This window comes from Ranitomeya variabilis, chromosome 2, assembly GCF_051348905.1.
Source record: "Ranitomeya variabilis isolate aRanVar5 chromosome 2, aRanVar5.hap1, whole genome shotgun sequence".
Taxonomy (NCBI): domain Eukaryota; kingdom Metazoa; phylum Chordata; class Amphibia; order Anura; family Dendrobatidae; genus Ranitomeya; species Ranitomeya variabilis.
The window spans coordinates 862,995,808-863,018,139 of record NC_135233.1 but is presented as its reverse complement, the minus strand read 5'-3'; the positions used below and the strand labels follow the sequence as shown (position 1 = coordinate 863,018,139).

Genomic DNA, 22,332 nt, shown 5'->3' with positions numbered 1-22,332 from the left:
AAATTTGACAGGTGCATAAGTATGGACACCATTATCATTTTCTTGTTTTAAATACTCCTACCTACTTTTTACTGACTTACTAAAGCATTTTTTTTGGTTTTGTATCCTCATTGAGCTTTGAACTTCACAGCCAGGTGTATGCAATCATGAGAAAAGCTACTTAAAGTGGCCACTTGCAAGTTGTTCCCCTGTTTGAATCTCCTCTGAAGAGTGGCATCATGGGCTCCTCAAAAGAACTGTCAAATGATCTGAAAACAAAGATTATTCAACATAGTTGTTCAGGGGAAGGATACAAAAAGCTGTCTCAGAGATTTAACCTGTCAATTTTCACTGTGAGGAACATATTAAAGAAATGGAAGAACACAGGTACAGTTCTTGTTAAGGCCAGAAGTGGCAGGCCAAGAAAAACATCAGAAAGGCAGAGAAGAAGAATGGTGAGATCAGTCAAGGACAATCCTCAGACCACCTCCAGAGAGCTGCAGCATCAACTTGCTGCAGATGGTGTCACTGTGCATCGGTCAACTATACAACGCACTTTGAACAAGGATAAGCTGTATGGGAGAGTGATGCGAAAGAAGCCGTTTCTGCAAGCACGCCACAAACAGAGTTGGCTGAGGTATGCAAAAGCACATTTGGAGAAGCCAATTTCTTTTTGGAAGAAGGTCCTGTGGACTGATGAAACCAAGATTAAGTTGTTTGGTCATACAAAAAGGCGTTATGCATGGTGGCAAAAAAACACAGTGCGTTGTATAGTTGACCGATGCACAGTGACACCATCTGCAGCAAGTTGATGCTGCAGCTCTCTGGAGGTGGTCTGAGGATTGTCCTTGACTGATCTCACCATTCTTCTTCTCTGCCTTTCTGATGTTTTTCTTGGCCTGCCACTTCTGGCCTTAACAAGAACTGTACCTGTGTTCTTCCATTTCCTTACTATGTTCCTCACAGTGGAAATTGACAGGTTAAATCTCTGAGACAGCTTTTTGTATCCTTCCCCTGAACAGCTATGTTGAATAATCTTTTGTTTTCAGATCATTTGACAGTTGTTTTGAGGAGCCCATGATGCCACTCTTCAGAGGAGATTCAAACAGGAGAACAACTTGCAAGTGGCCACTTTAAGTAGCTTTTCTCATGATTGCATACACCTGGCTATGAAGTTCAAAGCTCAATGAGGTTACAAAACCAAAAAAAGTGCTTTAGTAAGTCAGTAAAAAGTAGGTAGGAGTATTTAAAACAAGAAAATGATAAGGGTGCCCATACTTATGCACCTGTTTGAATGCAGATTGCACATTTTCTGTTAGTACAATAAACAAGGCAGAAACATTGCTGTGTCCAACAGTTATTAGATATATGAAACTGAAATAGCTGTTGCAAAAAAAAACAATTTTTATAAAACATTAAGCTTAAGATTAATAGGGGTGCCCAAACTTTTTCATATAACTGTATGTATCCTAAAATGGTGCTAATAAAAAATACAGCTAATCAAATAAAAAGCAGTCTCCTTCTAGCTACATCATCGGAAAGCTCTTAGAATGACACCATACAAAGAATATTTTTTTCTCTATAAAACATGTTTTTAGTTTCAAAAAAAGGTAATCAAATATGAAATAAATGATAAATATTTGCTGCAACTGAAATTACCTGAGAAAAAAGTTATTTTATTGATACCACGCTGTACTGTTTTTTTTTCCCATCCCTGCTCTCTTTGATAAGGAATGAAAGAGAATTAATAAAAAATGTAAACCCCCAAATGGTGCCATAAAAAACAAGCCATTATGTGACTATGTAAATGGGAAAATAAATAAGTTATGGCTCTTGGAACAATGTGATTAGAAAACGAAAATAATTTCTGCATTTCAAAGACATACAAGTGAAGAGCTAATATTTGCATGTAACTAATGAGGGATGCCCCAGGCATTTCTACTTGTGGGAAACACGCAGCTCAGTCCAACACTGGCTACTTATGTTTGTTAAATTATAATAAATACCTAGACGTTTATTCAGAATTTAGTGTTTATAGAGATGAATATACACTGCTCAAAAATGAAGAGAAATCTTAAATCAGGCATAAGAGATAAAAATATCTATTGATATAAACTGTCTAATTCATTGAGAACAAAACAACATATGGTCGGTCACCTTTTAATGACTAACTGAAAAGATGGTAACAAATTGCAAGCTTTCGAGACAACTCAGGTCTCTTCATCAGGCATAGACGAATAGAAATTTTGTATTAGTCTAAGCCTGATGAAGAGACCTGAGTTATCTCGAAAGCTTGCAATTTGTTACCATCTTTTCAGTTAGCCATTAAAAGGTATCAACCACTGAGGACTCTCAATTCTAAATATTGTTCTATCTACTGGCTAACACTGTGCAAAGATATTTATCTTTACTGTATCAATATGGTCGGTCAAACATCAGCATTCAATCGAGGGCTGCTTTCCCAACCACCTCAAAGAAAAAAAAATTGAAATCACAGGCAGATCCAATTTTGGGTGAAATTCGTAATGGCATCTCATATTCCTAATGTGGCTCATTTTTTACTCCCATGTACCTGTATGCGCTCTGGGCATTCTCCTGATAAAACGTAGGATAGTGTCCTGGGGTATCACCACCCAGACTTGGTTCCACATATCAGTGAGTTCCTGGAGAGTATGAGGGACAATATATGACCTGTCGGCCTGTGTATAGTCAGTAGGCACTCGTTACTATCATTGGACATGGTACATAGACAATAGCTGAATTGGTTCTGTCTTCATTTTGTTGGCAATGCTCATTTACAGGTAGGATTGAATAGTAGAGTAGACAGATGGAGGTCTGTTTGTCAGATGTATAGTTATGCTGAGCTTTGGAGACAAGTGTAAGGCTATGTGCACACGTTGGAGATTTATTGCGGATCTGCAGCAGTTTTTCCACTCAAAATTGCACCAAATCTGCAAAGGAGTGTTCAAGCATTGTTAATCAATGGGAATCCAGAATTGGTGTGCACATTCTGCGGAAAATTCTGCACTGATTCGCAGTGTTTTATTTTCTGCAGCATGTCAATTCTTTTTGCTGATCTGCAGCATTTCTGCACCCATTGACTTACATTTAGTCAGTCAAATCCACAGCAAAACCACAGGTGTAAAAAGGTCTGCAGATTTGCGTGCCAATAATGCTGCAGAAAGGAAGGAGGAAGAGTGTGGGGCGGAGAATATGTGTGTGGGCATAGACTGTGTGAGCGGAGAATATGTTCGTGTCTGTCTGCGTGTGTGTGTGGGAGTGTGGGTGGCTGTGCAGCTGTGTGCGGGTGTCTGTGTGTGTGTGTGGTTGTCTGTGTGTGTAGTCCCATCATCCGACGACTGTGTTCAATTGTAAAACATAAAAAAAACATTCATACTCACCAAACACCTAATCCCCGAGGCCCGCTTCTCCTGCAACAAAAATAAAATAATAAACCAACATAAATAGTTCCTATCTTCTGTAATCCATTTATAAACGAGTGTCTCATGGCAATCTCACGTGTAGAACAGTCACATCGGGAGATGTGACTGTTCTACCTGGCCTCCGGTGGTAGTTCAGTTCTCACAGCACTGCTGCGTGAGAAAATTCTCACACAGCGGTGCCGTAAGTGAGAGCTCGAACTCTGGTGAACTCTCTGTGATACACTGCCGCAACGATTATCTCCTGTGAGTGTATCACTGGAGGCTGGGTAGAGCAGTCACATCTCCCCATGTGACAGTTCTACATGTGAGATCGTTGTGGGACATTCGGTAAATGGACTAAAGTCAGACAGGGAGTATTTATGTTGATTTATTATTTTATTTTTGTTGCAGGAGATCGAGGGATTTGGGGATTAGGCGATGCAGTAAGTATGGTAAATTAAGATTCAATAAAGGAGTCTGTGTGATTATTTCAATTAAAAGACTTTATTCTGGCTATCTTTATTTACAATATCACTATAGGATTAGTAATGAATAGGTGTCTTATAGACACCTCTCCATTACTAATCCATGGGTTTGATGTCACTGGCAATACAAAGGTGTGGAGAGGAGAAGAAAAAGATCCGTGCATACAAGGTGCACACCCAAAATCACAAGACCATGTTGAGATTATGTGCAATATTTATTAGTAGACATAATAAAACCATTAAAAGACAAAACACATAGCCAGAAGTCCCATATGACTATGACATATCAATACAATGTCAAGGCAAAGTGCAGCATATACAGTATATGTATGCACACATGCATAATTAGCCCTGGAAAACAATATCAATGCCAATAAATCTTAAATCACATGAAGTCTCACATCGGGCGTCCCCAGGGAGACAGAAGAAAAAGGAACTTAATGCAAGATCACAATAAATCCTGATATAGAACTATAGACCCTTCTTAGCAAGTAGAAAAGTGAGCAGTTCCTGGTTGTGTAAGAAATGGAGGAACGCTGAAAACCATTACAAAAAGAGAAAGGAAAAGAGAAAAAAAAAAGAGAACGTCCAGGATGAGAAAGCCATCTGATTTACCAGGTGAATCAGTGAAATGGGCATCAGGACATGAAGTCCAGGGTTCAATAGCCAAGGGATCGAGGCGATGTGGGGAGCCCCACGCGTATCGCTGCAACCAGCAGCTTCATCAGGGGAAGTGTGACACATTCACTGATTCATCTGGTAAATCGGATGGCTTTCTCATCCTGGACGTCCTCTTTTTTTTCTTTTTTTTTTCTCTCTCTTTTCCCCCTCTCTTTTTGCAATTGTTTTCAGCGTTCCTCCATTTCTTACACAACCAGGAACCGCTCACTTTTCTACTTGCTAAGAGGGGTCTATAGTTCTATAAAGAAGTTCCTTCCTCGCTTCCAAGTGTGACATCGCTCTCCCTGTGAGGAAAGCAATGCCACTGTGACAACCAGGAACCTGGGGTTGTCACACGTGCATCGGTACCTTCGGCTTCCCTGCCGAGATGGACATGTGGCGCTTTTTTCCAGAACGCAGCATGTCAATTTATCTTGCGGAGATGCTCAGTCTCAGCTAGATGAATATCACCCGTACAATGTATAGGGCGAGGTGATTCCGCATGGTTCAATGAACACCTGCTTTCAAAATCTAGAAGCGCTTTGGACACAGTGGACATGTTCTGCATCCAAAGCGCTGCAGATTACTGACTGTGGGGATGTAGCCTAATAACAGTTGCTGTTTTGTTACAGCATATGTAGGTTAATTATGTTAATGCTCCTACATAGGCTGGTGTGCGTGTGTGTCTTTAATTGTGTGTGGGTGTGGGTGTGTCTTTATTTAATATTAATGAGGGTATCTGGCTGAAGAGGTTGAACAAGGAAATGACATCACATTTTTTTAATGATATATCTTTATTTAGCTTACAAATCCTCATGAAAATAAGCAACAAATCCGCATAAAAAATGCATCAAATCTACCTGGAATTTCAACTGCGTTTTCTGCCAGGACAGACCGAATCCGCGCAGAATTATACACAGGCAAACCTGAAATGTGCGCACATAGCCTAGGTCTCACTCACAAGAGCGTACGTTCCCTCATGCAAAGGAATCGGTTCCATTATGGTAATGACACTCCGACCAAACTCTGAACCTAGTGTCATCCTAATGTGATCTGATTTTCTCGGATGAGAGCACAGGTGAAAAAGATAGAGAACAAAGTGTCTCCATCTCTCCATTGTGTGATTCCGGGAAAATCATATTATAACATTGGTTTCACTGCTGTTTGATAAAACATCAGATAGCACTCATCCGATGTGTACACTCATGTGAGCGAGCTCTAAATATGATATTTTACTATTTACAAATACATCATCTGAATTCCTAAGCTTTTAAAATAGATATTTTTAAAATTTTATGGCACAGATATGTCTTTCTTGAGCATGTTCCAAAAAAGTAGCCGCATGTGTGAGTTCCCAATGTCTAAGCTGGAGATATACAATCTGCGCAGGAAATGTTCAGGCGCTGGCCATTTTTCTTATCTCTTCTCCTTGTGTGACTGATGGAAACAGAGCACAGAATGACTCATAATAAAGGAATCTCTTTTTTTTACATCATATGCTAATTCTCTCTTTTGATAATTTTGAGAAAACTCTTAAAAGTGATTTTACAGTGGAATTTATGTGTTTAGAGAACCAGATTTGTTCCATTGTATGCACATTTTTACATTGTCGTCTTCATAACGCATATACAATTTTTTTTTTACAATTTCAGGTGAACACCTTAGTGGGGGATTTCCACTCATTCTAAGGGCAGGTGCAGATGACCGCAGGTTCTCTTATCTGAGAAAATTTGGCTGATTATGAAAATCACATTCTGATTAGTGATGAGCGAATATACTCGTTACTCGAGATTTCTTGAGCACGCTCGGGGGTCCTCCGAGTATTTTTTAGTGCTTGGAGTTTTAGTTTTTCTTCGCCGCAGCTGAATGATTTACAGCTACTAGCCAGCATAAGTACATGTGGGGATTCGCTAGTAACCAGGCAACCCCCACATGTACTTATGCTGGCTAACAGATGTAAATCATTCAGCTGCGGCAAGAAAAACTAAATGCACTAAAAAATACTCGGAGGACCCCCGAGCATACTCGAGAAATCTCGAGTAACGGATATATTCGCTCATCACTAATTCTGATCCAACTCCGATTTAGAATTTGATCAGAGTGTAATCCAATGCTCTTGGATGAGGAGAAGGTGGAGATAAAAATTCTACATCTTTTCCCTTCTGTCAGTTCGTGGATATTGGACTACACTAAGATATCACCAGAATGCAGTCCGATGGTTCCGTGGACTCATTGACTTGTGTGGCCGAGTGTGATCCAAATATTCCTCCAAACTTGGACTTGCTGTGAATTCTTACCTAGACTGGTTCTCACCAAGGAAAAAATCAGACTTGTGCACAGCCCCATAAGCTAACATTGATTTCAATGTGATCTGTTGTTTTCTTGGATTGCACTTGGGCCAAAAATATGCATGTCTGTTTGAGTCCTAAGTCAGATTCCACAATGAAAATCTAAAGAGGAGCGCAAGTTGGTCTTTTCACATCTTTCCATTTTTTCCTTGTGCAATATTAACCTTTTTACATCCAATTACAGACATAGAACATCATGTGCGGATGTCAATTCCCGCACCATGATGTGCTAAACCTGTCATTCCTTTGAATTGTCACTGTGTGCGACAGCTGAATGGCACAGGAAGAGGTGCGGGGACCCCGCATGCAGATCTATGTGATCGGTCAGTAAATCTGACTAGCCGATCACCGCGCAATCACACAGGAGGTGTTGAAATATTAGCACCTCCTGCCTTATCAAAACAGTAGCTCGGCACTGCTTGTGGCCTAGCACCTGCTGTGACAGCCAGGAACGGTGTCAGCACGGCCACTAGCTGTTTATCCCCCTAAATGCTGCGATCAAGAATATTTAGGAGGCAGCCAGAAGGAGGTGAGCTCCCTCTGCTTTGAGATCGGCGGCTCTGAGACGTCATAACAGAGCCTGATAGTTGCTACGGTGTCCCCGGGATCGCTGAAAGCTAGGTCTAAGAAGCTTTCTGTTTAGGTATAATGCATTGCAATGCATTATACCTGCAATCAATGTAAAAAAAGTGAAAAAAGCACTTTACAGACATTATCATCACTGTCCCTATACTTATGTAAACACGGGGAGAACATATAAACTCCTTTCAGATGTTGTCCTTGGTGGGATTTGAACCCAGGACCCCAGCGCTGCAGTGGTAACCTCTGATCCCCTGAGCTGCCCATAGTACTGCGATAATGTACACAGCGGTGTTACAGTACAGGGAGATATGACACACAATGATGTCACAGTACATGGATAATCTACTAAATGATGATACACCACAGGAACACTACAAACCGTGATGTCACAGTACAGGGATAATGCACACCATGGTATAATAGCACAAGTATGACATACAAAAGTGTGGCTTGTAAATGTGACCTCACAGCATAGAAAAAAATGTCCATAAGTAGGTATAATGTTCACAAAAATAATGCAAAGCCACTCGATTTGAATAATGCAAAAAGTAAGGCTGCTAAAAAGAGATATTGCACACAGCAAGGGTAATCTTGGGCTTCCATAGTAAAACTTAGCATATGATCGCATTTAGATTTCTACACCGTGTTACATACGTCACTAATGGACCTTATGTCTGAGTGGAAATTGGCCACCCAAGTTTTTGGGATCCACACAGCAGCTATACTAGCTCTCTTGATAATTGCGACGGCGTAATCTCCTCTAGTAACGTTTCTCCTAGAGGAGGACACTGAAGCACCTGGAAGTTACATGGACTGCTGTATGGGTTCATAATGCAGACTGGAACTACACTAAGCGCCTTGTGCCTGAGGCCTGGGGATCAGTTTCTTTTGCTCCTTAATATAGTTAATGAGCTGTGCTGTATTTGTCAACCAATATGAGCATCTCAGGCAATATAGGTATGTTCCACTACCGTACATTGGCTAATAATTAAAGACTGTGTTGGGTTTATGACACCAGTATCCTCATGATATTTTCTTTATAAGTCAACTGTCGTTGGTCCTTTTGCCTTCTAGCTCCTCCACTTTTCTCCCTGGGCACTGGAAGAATGTATTGTACTGTTGCTTTATTTGCAAATTTATGTACATTGTATACATATTTGCAGATGTATATACATATATTTAGTCTGGCTATACAAGTGAGATTAAAGATGGCTGAAACTACTTATTTAAGCGGAATGAGATCACAATCTATTATGCATGGTGGCACTTCCTTAGTTGACTGAAGCCCGTTGATTGGATATCTTAAATGGAATTTGTCACCAGATTTTTGCTAACTCTTCCGAGAGCAGCCTGGTGTAGGCAAAGAGGACCTGAATCCAATGATGTACCACATAGATTACTGGGTGCAGCTGTTCTCACACAATCAGAGCTTGTAGATTTAGCAGTGAAGCAGAGCTGAGGAACCTAACCCCGCCCTCACCAGGCTCTCTGTGTACAAAGTCCATAGACAGTGAGATGCTTACCACAGGAAGGGGCGTGTGGGACTACGGCTCACAGGACCAGCTAGTCACAGCAATAATAAGCTACTGATGCTAAAACAATCATTGTAAGCAGAAAAAAATCCTTCGAGCTTAATAAGAGACACATCCTGTGTTTTAACCACTACCTCTTCAGATTACAAACCAAAAACCTGCTGACAGATTCCCTTTTAAGAAATGTCAGAGGTGTCCTACAATTGCTTAGTCCCTCCTTGGTATAATAGTGGATTTGAGTAAGAGAATGTTTTACTGTATACTTACTTGTTGGCCAACAACAATCTGACCCCCAAATTCTTTTTTAGTATTTTAGTTAATGATGATTTTATGGAAATGTGCTATAAAATCATTTATTAGGATAGTTTATTCTCAATCAGATGTTTGCAAAACTTTTTTAACCATGGAAGCAAGAATCACAGTGATTATATATTTATCCTGAAGTTGGTTATAGTCAAGCTTTTCCTATGAAAAGAATATTTTTCAGATTATGTATGTGCTCATTGTAGATTGCGCGTGATTGGACTGTGAACCAAATCCCTTTTATTGCAGGTGAGCTAAACTAGGCTGCATTAGACAGGCTGTTTCTTATTAGGTTTGTATGTGATGAATTTAGGAAGGACAAATTAAACTGGGTTTCCAAGAAATATTACGAGCTCCAAATTCAGAACAACTGTTCACTTGCACAACTTTGTGGAAATAAAATGCATGTTGTATTGTGTCTAGCAGATGGTTCCACATTACCCGCACAATACAAGTCTAATTAGAAATCACTTGTATGTGATTAGGAATAGACCAGCAGTGACATTTTCCTGCCAACACAGATTCTGAAAAATAAGGACATTTAAATCATTGCTTTTAATTTAAGAACATTGGCATCGCATTCATTAACTTTACTCGGCATCCCTACTAGCTGTGTTTAATGCTCTTACTAAGTTATCCTCCTTGGCTGGAATATAGTCTTTTTATAAAGTGTGATGCCAGAGGCTTTGCGCTTGGCGTTTGATAATCTGGAAGGATTATTTGTCATTTCAGTACCATGTATAAAAAAGAGTGGACACACGTCTTCTAAAGCCTGAAAAGCACTTTTGTTGGCTGTCTGACAAGGATGTGTGGCTTTTCATAACCTATCTATAAAATTCCTAAAATTAAAATATCTGTAGACACAGTATAATAAAGGCTGTAAAGTTCAATATTTACATCATTTAGAATTTATAAGAGGTAAATGGCTAAAGCTAAATGTACATATTCTAATCCACTTTTTCTTCTAGGGACTGAAAGAATTTATTGTACTTTTGTGTTATTTGTAGATTTATATACAGAACATTATATACATATTTGCAGATTTATGTACATGTATTTATGGTCTATGAAAAGTTGAATGATAATTTCCACATTCTGTCGTTATTATTTGTGGATTTTCCAAATTAATTCAATTTAATTATTTTAATTTAATTATTTTCTTATGGCTATACAAGTTACATTAAAGATGGCTGAACCATTTTTTTATTAGCGAAGTCTAACAATCTAATATCTATGGAAGCAGTCCAACAGTCCAGTATAGTAGATACTCTTCTTCTTTGTTTCCATTTGTCCAGTAGAAATAAGTTGGGGGGTAACTGATCACAATTGATCCCATTCTGGTGGCATGAGAAATCTTTTTGAGCCAGATAGAGAACCATTGAATGCTGTGTTTGTGTCCAAATATGGATGCCAGAAGAACAAACTGCACAAGATTTCCATCCGTTGTGTCCGGTCCAGGATAAACAGGAGTAGCCGGTTATACCTAACACATGCGGGACTTGATATAACAAAATACTCCATAGTTAGTCCTATTAATTTAAAAGCATGTAGAAATAGCTAGGTGTATCCATCTAGAGCAGTCCATGACGGCATAAACAGATGTAAGTAGTAATCTTCAAATACCAGACACTTTAGATAAGCTATTATACTGTATATGCCCTTAAGTAACACTTAGATTCTATGAGTCTGAATATAGTCTTTGAAAAATAAATACCATGGTATGATTATGAGGGGTGCTTAGATATGCCTTGAGGAGACTGAGATAGCTGGTTTGTCCTTAGCACATGAAGAGGCAACTATTAGTTCATCGTTTATCAAATTTTGTCTTTCCAGTTTTAATTTCTCGTGCTATAGCTTAGAAAACATAGCGACAGAGATTCATTATCATTGTCTAGAATCATAATATTAAGATAGATGCAAAAGAATTTTGGCTTAATTTGCAATAAAAACTGTGTTTTAGATTAATTTTTCTGCAAGCTTGACAAAGGGGCATATTAGAAAGTAAGCAAAAAAAATGGATATTAAGCTCCAAAATTGCTCCACAATTTAACGCAACCTGTCAGACCAACGTAAGCAAACTACTATATGGTGTAGGCTAGACAGTCTAAAAACGTGAGAAATGTATTAAAATACATGAACCTTTTTGAAAAATATGTTACATTTTAAGTCTAAGGGCTCGATTCTGAAGCTTTGAAAAGTCATAACATGTAGGCACATCTCCAAGTTCTCAAGCTAGTTTTTCCCAGCTTTGACAAAATGGGCATAGCTGGGGCAAGACGGGAGTGTTGTGACCGCTGCTTGTCAAATTCATGACAATCAGTGGAATTTGCTGTGCCACAAATCTTACTCCAGTGTACGATTTATTGGGAGGTGCACACATAGGTGTATGCCCCTCATCTGATGCTCCTCATTCATGAAGAGGCTCCTCATTCATGAAGAGTCTCATGCGTCGTTGATGCATCGTGCCCTTAGTCTCTAAATGAGCAACACAGACTTGCATCCCTTTGGTCTACACTCTACAGGGTGGACCATTTATATGGATACACCTAAATAAAATGGGAATGGTTGGTGATATCAACTTCCTGTTTGTGGCACATTAGTATATGGGATGGGGAAAACTTTTCAAGATGGGTGGTGACCATGTCGACCATTTTGGATCCAACTTTATTTTTTCCAATGGGAAGAGGGTCATGTGACACATCAAACTTATTGAGAATTTCACAAGAAAAATAACGGTGTGCTTGGTTTTAACGTATCTTTATTCTTTCATGAGTTATTTACAAGTCTATGACCACTTAAAAAAGTGTGCTCAAAGTGCTGCCCATTGTGTTGGATTGTCAATGAAACCCTCTTCTCCCACTCTTGACACACTAATAGCAACACCGCATAAGAAATGCTAGCACAGGCTTCCAGTATCCATTGTTTCAGATGCTGCACATCTCGTATCTTCACAGCATAGACAATTGCCTTCAGATGACCCCAAAGATAAAAGTCTAAGGGGGTCAGATCGGGAGACCTTGGTGGCCATTCGACTGGCCCACGACGACCAATCCACTTTCCAGAAAACTGTTCATGTTGGAATGCACGGACCTGACACCCATAATGTGTTGGTACACCATCTTGGGTGTCAGGTCCGAGCATTCCTACATGAAGAGTTTCCTGGAAAGTGGATTGGTCTTTGTGGGCCAGTTGATTGGCCACCAAGGTCTCCCGATTTGACCCCATTAGACTTTTATCTTTGGGGTCATCTGAAGGCAATTGTCTATGCTGTGAAGATACAAGATGTGCAGCATCTGAAACAATGGATACTAGAAGCCTGTGCTAGCATTTTTTCTGCAGTGTTGCTATCAGTTTGTCAAGAGTGGGAGAAGAGGGTTGCATTGACAATCCAACACAATGGGCAGCACTTTAAACACATTTTATAAGTGGTAATAAACTTGTAAATATCTCCTGAAAGAAAGTTATGTTGAAACCAAGTACACTATTGTGAAATTCTCAATAAGTTTGATGTGTCACATGACCCTGTTCCCAGTGAAAAAAATAAAGTTGGATCCAAAATGGCCGCCATGGTCACCACCCATCTTGACAAGTTTTCCCTCTCCCATATACTAATGTGCCACAAACAGGAAGTTGATATCACCAACCATTCCCATTTTGTTTAGGTGTATCCATATAAATGGCCCACCCTGTATGTCACATATGTTGTCCTAATGAAATTATTCTTATAGTGGTGTGTCTATACAGGGTTAATGCACACAGTGATGTGCATTGTAATATCACAGTAAAGCAATAAATAAGTCAAAGGAGTTACAGTAAAATAATCATGATCACATTAGTGTTAAAATTGTGGAATTATATGCACCATCAATGTACAGTACTGAGAGAATGCATGCTCACAGTGATGTCATAGCATAATGATACAGGGGTAAAGCACAAAGTGATGTCATAGCACAAGGGTAGTGCACACAGTAATGTCGGTACAGATATAATAGTATAGTACAGAGAGATGTAACCACACTCATGGGAAAATCATAGCTCATGAAAAAGAACTGGAATGTCGCCTTGCAGGTACAATCTAATGCACATAATGATGTCACAGGTATAGTATATTGATGTCACAACACAAACACCATTGCTGCAGAAGAGATATTATAGGAAAATAAGAATAAGACCCTTAAGACAGTAGACCAAAGTAAAATGTCCAAACTATGCATGTTTCCTAATAGGTTTTATTGAAATAAAAATAGTTTTTTTTCTTCCTTGCGTAATAAAAGTGTTTATTTCGTTGAATTGCCAGAAAATGACCACTTTGCACTTACTATGCACATGTTTATTTTCCTTTGTGAAACACATAAGTACTGCTTCTGAATCCAAGTTTTGGTCTGTTAAGATTACTGGCTCTTCTCCTTCCTACAGCTAATGGAAAAATCAGTAAATCATCAAACACCAGTTACATAATGTAAAAAACAAATGCACATTCCATAGTAGTCATACTCTATTCCCATTAGTAGGACCTCTGTGTCTCATGTTAAATTTGACATGATTTGTGGACTGTATGACCTAACAAACTTGGACTTTCTAGGCATGCCGTTAATATTGCAGCATTTTATAATGACAATAAGCATTTCCCGTGTTTTGAAGGTACTTGAATGGAAAAGAAATATATACTTGAGCCTCAATTCATTAAGACTGGTGTTTTTACATGGCAGTTTTTGATGAAGTAATATGCACCTAATTCACTAAGAGGCATGGAAGTCTTAACTAATTTGGCACATTGCAAAAAATTTACTTCATTATGGCCGCTTTCACATTTGCGGTTGTGTCCGCAGCGTTTCTTCCGCAAATATCCGCATGCGTTGTGTATTCCTATCTTTAACATTATCGACGCATGCGTTTTTCTGTGTTCGCGTTTTGCCGCGTTTGACGACGCATGCGTCGTCTAGCCGCCTGCGTCTTGGCGCGGAAATGCAACATGCAGTAATTTTTAGAGGCGTCATTTTGCCGCCTGGAAACGTATGCGGCTGATTGCGCAAGGTTTGCGCCGAAAAAACGCATTGTAGTCTATGTAAACGCATGCGTTTTTCTGTACATGCGTTTGCTTGCGTTTGTCGACGCATGCATCTCAATTGAGAAAAACATGTCTAGACACTGATAAGCCACCCCCCACATACAAGGTGATAAAGGGAGGGAGTGGACATTGGCAGTTCACTACTCATCAGACTGCCTTTCAGACTAGACGCCTCACAAACCCTTGGAGCAGCAAACAAGCAAACAAGCCTCAGAACTATGTGAGTATATCCTATCCAATGCATTTCTTTTCTATAATCTGTGTCTATATGCCCTAATTTCTGCCATTTCTTTCTTTCTGCACACATCAGAATGTCTTCTTCTTCTGATGAGGAAACGCCTGGGCCTGCACAAGGGGAACATGTCAGCGAAGTGAGTATTCACCTCCTCAGATTGATAAGTATTCACTGTCACATCTACACATATGACAATGTATATTTTCCCTTTTTCAGACCACTTCTTCTACAGCGGAAGAGACTGGGCAGGAGACTGGGCAGGAGCAGCATAGTCACGGTCGGGCGACACGGCGGCATCGTGTAAGTATACCTGGCTGACTGTTTATTGTATCCTCACTTTACAATTCTTGAATCTTCATTTCTTTTTACTTCTCTCTTTCTTTCCCTTCTGCTTCAGCACCAGTGTTTTTTTTTACTTCAATATTCATGCCATTCCTCTGATTCTGTTTTCTGTCTTCCGTATGTGAATGCCTCCAATATTAATGTCCTTTTTGTTGTTAGGTTCCAGAAGGGGATGAGGACCTCATAGAGAATGAACACCTCATCTCCCTGGTTCATGAGCGAGTCGCATTGTGGGACACCCGGGATCCACTGCACGCCAACAATGTGACGATCCGGCGGCTTTGGAATGAGGTGGCCACAGCGTTGTGGGATCGCTGGGCCAATGCCCCGGCTCGGGTCCGTTCTGCATTTGGTAAGTATCGCAATGCAGTGTGATGTAGTCAATACCTTGGCCATGCTCACACAACTGTGTATGATGAGAGAAAGTCATTACTTTTTCACAGCACATACAGTTGTGTGACCACGGTCAAAAGACCATTGTCCTAACAATTATGTTTTGTTTTGTCAACAGTGTCAAAAGTCAAAACACGTTGGCGATCGATGAAGGACCGCTTCAACAAGGACCTGCGCCAAGAGAGCCAGCTTCCAAGTGGTTCTGCAGCAAGGATACGCAAATAGAAGTACCACCGCATCCTTGCGTTTTTGAGACCGGTCCTTGCACGAAGAACGTAAGTATATTGGTTAAAAAAGAAAAATAAAAGTTGTGTATAATGCTAGTTTTTTTGGGTCAGTATTTTGAATCAGTATTTGTAATCCAAAACCATGAGTGATTGATACATGAAGAAGTGGGGTACATGTTCTTTGAATACTTTCCCTCACATAGTTCCTCTCCAGGTTTTGGCTTACCAATACTGATTTGAAATACCGAGCAAATACTGACAGTGTGCCAGCAGCCTACACAACAGATCTATACTCATCAAGTCAGGTGTCAGAAATAATGAATTCAGGATGCCAATGGCTCCTCAATTCATTTTTCCTGACACTTGTCCTGGTGAGTATACAGGTGGCTTGTATGTCCTCTATCGTCAATTCGTATTTTCCATCAGTATTTGTAATCCAAAACCATGAGTGATTGATACATGCAGAAGTGGGGTACGTGTTCTTTGAATACTTTCCCTCACATAGTTCCTCTCCAGGTTTTGGCTTACCAATACTGATTTGAAATACCAAGCAAATACTGACAGTGTGCCGGCAGCCTACACAACAGATCTATACTCATCAAGTCAGGTGTCAGTAATAATGAATTCAGGATGCCAATGGCTCCTCAATTCATTTCTCCTGGCACTTGTCCTGGTGAGTATACAGGTGGCTTGCTTGTATAGAGATATGGCTTGTATTGCCTCCATCGTCTCTTCATATTTTACATCAGTTTTTTTAATCCCCAAGGAGTGGTCGATGCATGCAGAAGTAGAGCATGTGGTTTTATGAAACTTTTATTCCTACTGTTGAACTCCTGGCTTGCAAATTCTGATGTAAAATTCACTCCAAATAGTGATAGTGTGACCTTTCCCTATCTGAATGTTTATCTAACTGTTGAGTTATCTTTTTGTAAATGTTTTGCAATATTTTTTTTTTTTTTTCGCAGCACTTGGAGCTCCACTGTTGGCCCAGGTTCTGGAGCGGTCCTTCATCAGTCAGCCACGGACCCGTCCCAGCCATCCTCCAGCGCTGCAGCAAGTGGGCCTGCCACACAACCTGGAGACCAGGAAGCTAGTCCATCAGGTGTTCCCCTTCCCCAGTCCTCTGCCTCTAGCCAATTTTTTATGGGCTCCTCCCAGCAGCGGCAGAGGGCCGCGGACAGGTCACTCATGCCCGAGTTTTTGCACTTGAGCTCGGTCTTCCATGAGGGACTCAAGGCGATGGGTGACCGACTGGATACTGCCATTAGTCATATGAGCACACGTATCCAGGAGGTAACCACAGCCCTTGCCCAAGTGAAAGCCGACCTCCAGAGGCCAGCACATCATTTTTTTAATCAGATAGAACAGGGCATGTCGGAACACCTTAGTCCTGAGCTCCAGATTACTGTTATGCAGGCCTGCAATGCTGCTTACGTACAGGCTATGCAGCAGAGTCGTTATTTTCAGCAGACAGTGGGGGCATTTCCAACAGTGCCCACACTGTCACGCTTTACATCAATGCCGACATCTGCTGCATACCACTGCACGGCCACCTCCATTCCAAACACTGCCGGACCGTATTATAGCACCACCACCATGCACAGTGCAGTGGGTCAGCCCACCGCCACCACCATGACAACTGCTGCTCCTGCTTGGGCCTCCTCCACTGCCACCACCATGCTGCCGCCGCAGGACCCTGGCCTGGCGTTCCCCGCTACCACCAGAAGAGTTCCGCCGCAGGACGCTGGCCTGGCGTTCCCCGCTACCACCACAAGAGTTCCGCCGCAGGACCCTGGGCTGGCGATCCCCGCCACCACAACAAGACTGCCATTGCCGGACCCTGCCCTGGCGTTCCCTGCCACCACAACAAGACTGCCATTGCCGGACCCTGCCCTGGCGTTCCCTGCCACCACAACAAGACTGCCATTGCCGGACCCTGCCCTGGCGTTCCCTGCCACCACAACAAGACTGCCATTGCCGGACCCTGCCCTGGCGTTCCCTGCCACCACCACAAGACTGCCATTGCCGGACCCTGCCCTGGCGTTCCCTGCCACCACAACAAGACTGCCATTGCCGGACCCTGCCCTGGCGTTCCCTGCCACCACCACAAGACTGCCGTTGCCGGACCCTGCCCTGGTGTTCCCTGCCACCACAACAACGAACCCGCGCCAAACAAGGAAGGGGAAAGGCAAAAAAAAGCAAAAAACAATAGCTATCCCTCCCCCCTCACCTCCCAATGTGTCTGTAATGTCTGGTTTGTCTCACCCAGTGTGTCTCAGCCCTCTCATGTGTCTAGCCCAATCCTGGAATTTCCTGACCCCAGCAGTTTCATAGCGCCTTCTCCTGCCACCCCTATGTCAGCTACAATAAGCCAGACCTCACAACTGGACACCCCACAATATCGGCACTCAACCCCAAGCAGGCGCAGTTAATTTTTTTGTTTGTGTGTGTTTAATAAACCTGTGTTTTGCCCCAATAAGGTTTGGTTAATTGTGTATTTCGCCGCCGTCACCACACACCGTGCGCCAATAACAAATAATGCGTCAAACACTTTTTTGGGGGCCACCTCCAACCTCCAGTACTTAATTAGCAGAACACTGAAGCTTCGTGTGTGTTTGGTTGAGAGATAGGTTGCCCCCAAAAATAACACTTGTATTTTCTCCAAAAACAGTTCTTTCTGTTTACTCCGTGACTTTTGGTCGCACACAGAAGACAAAATGGTGGTAATACACAGCACAACTTTACTCAACAGGTCGTGTCTTATCAGAAACATTATTTCTGACCCCTGACCTGCTTATTTTAGAAATGCATTGTATTACCTCCATTTTATCTTATGGGTACATATACATATATTTCACAGAAAGTGAAGGGACAATGTACGTCATACATGGCATATCTATACTCACCCGGACAAGTGTCAGGAAAAATGAATTCAAGAGCAATTAGCATCATGAATTCATTAGTTCAGAGACCTGACTTGATGACTATAGATCTGTGGTGTAGGCTGCCGTCACACTCTCAGTATTCGCTCTGTATTTTATAGCACTATTTGTAAGCCTAAACCTGGAGTGGAACTATGTGAGGAAAAGTTCAATAAACACATATGCACCACTAAAAGCATTTAACTACCACTCCTGGTTTTGGCTTACAAATACTGATGTTAAGTACTGGACAAATACTGCGACAATAACAGACATCGTCTATACAGTCTGCGGCAAATAGCTAATGGTGAACCAAGACAGGACTCAATGACGTCAACAACCTAAGCCCAAAAACCCAAAGTGGTTTGTTAAGGAAATAGATAGGAGACATGGTGAAGAAAGTAAAACACAATTATTTTATTAGAAAAAACATTAACATTTCAAACATAACTTTGCAGACCCGAAGCCAGCAGTACATTTTACACCATATTGTCCTGCCATGGCACACGTCCAATGTCAGAATCAAAAAAGGCTGCAAATTGGTCCCGCATGTGGCCTACTTCAACTGTTGACCGCAGCGGGTGATGACGGTAATCAGGCAAAGGGTTTGCAACAGGTTCATCAAGTTCTATGGTGGGTCGCTCCTTAGCCAGAATGAAATTGTGGAGAACCACACAGGCTTTAACCACCTCATCCACTGTCTCCATTTTTAGATTTATTGCAGTTGCTAGAATGCGCCATTTCGACACCATAATCCCAAAGGCACACTCTACTGTTCTGCGTGCCCTGGTTAGTCTGTAGTTATAGATCCGTTTTGTGCGGTTCAAGTCCCGACTTGAATAGGGCTTCAGGAGATTTTCACTCATCTGAAAGGCCTCATCCCCATCCATTACAAATGGCAGCGGTGGGCCTTGAGTGTAGGGGAGTGGTCGTGGCTGTGGGAAATAAAATTTTTTGCCATAAACACGTCAGCCCATATCCGAGTTTTTAAAAGTCTGTGAATCGTTGCCACGGCCAAAAGCACCAATGTCCACAGCAATGAAGCGACAGTCCGCACCGGCTATTGCCATGAGAACTACTGAAAAATATTTTTTGTAGTTGAAGAACTGTGATCCCATTCTGGCTGGTTTGATAATCCGGATGTGCTTCCCATCCACCGCACCCAAACAGTTGCGAAAATCACAAACAGTCCAAAATGTTTCAGCAATTTCTTTCCACATGTCCTCCGTGGGTATTGGTATAAATTCCTCACGGAGAACGTTCCATAAAGCCCGGCAGGTGTCAAAAACAATTCCGGACAGCGTGGAAATTCCAAGGCGGTACTGGAAATGAAGGGATGACAAGCTCTCTCCAGTTGCAAGAAATCTGTAGAAAGAATAAATAATTTACAAAAATGCCAAAAATACATGTCAGACCTGCAAAAATTATGGGTAGCTTTTGTTTAGAATTATTACGTACCTTAAGGTAACCAGGAGACGTTCCTCTGGTGGAATGGCTCTATGGAGCTGTGTCCTGTCTCCGGATGGCTCCTTGGACACGATCAAGCAAATCCCGGAAATAGTCTTGTGACATCCTGGTATATTCCGGGAATTTTTCTGGGTTCTCATTGAGCTCACCATACAGGGTGTGATATGCACCACGGCTCTCCCGCAGTTCTACAATGGGGTGTTGCCAAAACCGCCTACGCCGTGTCCTTCTCTGTCTTTCCCGGTTTCGGTGTTGCTCCCAAGCAAACGCACATGCCAGAAAAATCTTGATGCTCAGATCCAGTTTGGAGAAAAAGCTATCCATGTGAAGATCCATCTTGTCACAGGATACAGGAGCAAAATCTGAAGATTTCAGCTGTCCTAGGGTCTATATATAGATTTCACATAATACACGCCCTCTGTAGTCCCATTGGCTGGTTCTTGTGATCTAGATTTTTCTCTAGTAAATTTTTGCGACATGCGCACAAAAAACGCAAACGCATGGAAAACGCAAGCAAAAGCATGTAAACGCAGCATTTTAATGACGCATGCGGTAACCGTAAGCGGTTTTAAAATGCTGCGTTTACATGCGTTTTCGTGCGTTTTTCGTGTCCTTGCGTTTGCGGATTAAACGCTGCAGATTAAAATGCAAATGTGAAAGTAGCCTAAGGGACTGGCATGCATTTCTGTCTTAATTCAGGACACTTTGTGACATAAATTATAATGAATTTGTTGTCAGCGATCGGACACACCACTTCCAGTTGTGTGCTGCCTAATATTTTTAAAAAATTGGGAAAGTTAGTGAGTGTTTGTTTAAACCACCAAAAGAAAACTGAAATAAATTGTTTGATTAATCAGCTCCATTGGGCTCATGTGCCAGCCGAATAATAACTTTGTATTTTATGGAGTCAAAATGGAGCCACCACTGAAGAGCATGATCCCTCTACTGAATCTTTGTATAGCTATACTTGTATATACTCTATAAGCATATGAGTATAGAGTGGCTTGTTAAAAAAAATTAGGTTGTGGAATACTCCTTTCAATGATGTTTAAGCTGTGTGCTGCTACCAAAAATGCTTTACTTAAATTTGTGGATAAACCTAGCCAGAAATTAGAGAAACATTCAAAGAAGTCTACAAACACGAGTCCCTTGCGCTGTACAGCCTGGTGCCCTGCAAGATGTGCCAACTATACTCATTACATTTTGGCCTTCTGGCATACCTAAATAGATGAACCACCTATTATCTTTTAATACCCTGGACTCTGGAGCAATTGAATGTGTGGGTAGTATGTTCTCGCCTGTGGTACAGACAACAGCTTACAACTTACAATGAATTACCTCTGTTCCCCAATTGAATATTCCCCTCCCTCAATATGCCTACAGTGAACAACACAGAATGGTCCTTTCCCAGTTATATCGAGAGTAACTGAACAAATAACGAAATGCAGTGCCTGCTTAGCTAGACGTTACGTTAAAAGAGCTCGAGCAAATATAACGCAACTCTAATATTCTCCAGAAGCTCCCCTCTGGGTAAGCCAAGTATGGCTTTATGGCCATGGCCTGAAATGGCCAATTTGCCTATCTAGCTAACTATAAGTCTTGTATCAGTCTCGAGTATTTTGGCACCAGAATGTGGTGAGATGTGTGCACGGTTACACACTGCGGTGGCGCAGAGGGTGTTAGTTATCTTACCAACCCATGTCTGCCCCAGACAAAAGATCAATTCATGTGGATAGATGAGGGCCCTGTCTGACAGGCACACGATACTGCTGATGACTATAACTTGACTCCACAGCGGTGTTCAGCTCTACTAGCATTAGGTCATGGTCTTTTCTCAAATTCCAGTGGCATTCCTGACAGTAATCCTCTCCCATCTGGTAAGGATCGGATCATGGGCAGGATCAGCTCCACATAACGGTTGGTTATCGCGCAGATATCACTGGATCTCTCTTCGGCAAGTCCTCTCTCAGTTCTCAGTAACTTCAAAACTGCAACCAAGATGGTCGCCTCTCTCTTTCCTATGACGCACATCCAACTGTTCACTGTCTCCAACCCTGCAGTCTGTTGCTAGGCAGATTAACCTTTCAGTTCTGTTTAGGAAACAGCAGCCTCTTGTGGGTGAATCATAGCATTTCACTCTATGTAAAGCAGTATCATGTCATTACTAACAGCAGGCAGGCAATTCAACTTATATACAACAGGTACAATGTTTACTCGTATACGGACACAGATATGCACATCTATACCACACTAGTGAGTCGAGTGCTACACCGTATGTACAGGGGATTACCATTCACCTCTTTATCAAGGTACATATCTCTCGTCATGCGCAATGGGGGCTGTTTCACCATCTCACAGATGTCTGTTT

General features: G+C 41.6%; 1 protein-coding gene across 1 annotated transcript in view; it reads left to right on the top strand.

The window, feature by feature from the left end:
- P3H2 (prolyl 3-hydroxylase 2) overlaps positions 1-22,332 on the top strand; it is a 333,781-nt gene that overhangs the window by 27,591 nt on the left and 283,858 nt on the right. The gene's annotated exons all lie outside the window — the stretch shown is intronic.